The sequence below is a fragment of the Merops nubicus genome, unplaced genomic scaffold, assembly GCF_000691845.1.
Source record: "Merops nubicus isolate BGI_N331 unplaced genomic scaffold, ASM69184v1 scaffold19444, whole genome shotgun sequence".
In the NCBI taxonomy this organism is placed as follows: domain Eukaryota; kingdom Metazoa; phylum Chordata; class Aves; order Coraciiformes; family Meropidae; genus Merops; species Merops nubicus.
Genome location: NW_008606435.1, coordinates 39,342 through 40,118, shown reverse-complemented (window position 1 = coordinate 40,118; position 777 = coordinate 39,342).

The window sequence follows — 777 nt, the reverse complement described above, 5'->3', positions numbered from 1 at the left end:
TTCCAGGTGGGAAAAAAGCTGGGGGTGGGGGAGAGAAGCCCTTAGTTATACTGACTGGGCATACAAAGAGGTATTGTTGGTGAGTGGTAACAAGAATTGTCACCTCAAAGTTATGGGAACATTTATATCTCTGTATGGAAAATACAAGCTATCAAGAAAATAGTTTCTGGCTGCTTAGATCTGCTTCTGTAGATGACCACTGCCTGCTCCATAGTTTCTGGCTGCTTAGATCTTCTTTTATGGATGACCACTCCCTGCCCTTAGACACACCATTGCAATCATTAGATATTTTAAGGAATAAACCAAAATATGATCTCATGTACAATGTAACTCTGTGATAATATACAGCCTATTTGCTGGGGCAAATATTCACTATGCCTGCAATTGACTTTTTTAGAATAATGAAAAACACACTAAAGGCGAGTGTGTGAGCATTGGAGGGGATGTGTGGCAGGACAGGGGATCGGAGACAAGTTTTCTACTCCAGAGTTGTCTTGTCTGCTCTACCAGGATTAGTTAACAGTGTAAAATGTCTGCCTTGTTGTTAGGAAAACTACAAACATGTTTGTTACAGCAAATTAGGCTGTAGTATAGATGTGAATTTGTCTTATGTACCTGAGGAGAAGGTGAGTTTCTTGGTGAAGGTGCCAGCATAGGACTGAGAGAGAGGCTGAAGAGACAAGACAGTGAGGTAGGAGGCAGAAGAAAACTGGATCCAGGTCAACTTGTGTGATCCCAGGAGTGTCTGAAGTTCCCTCTTTTCTAGGAAAAACTTTA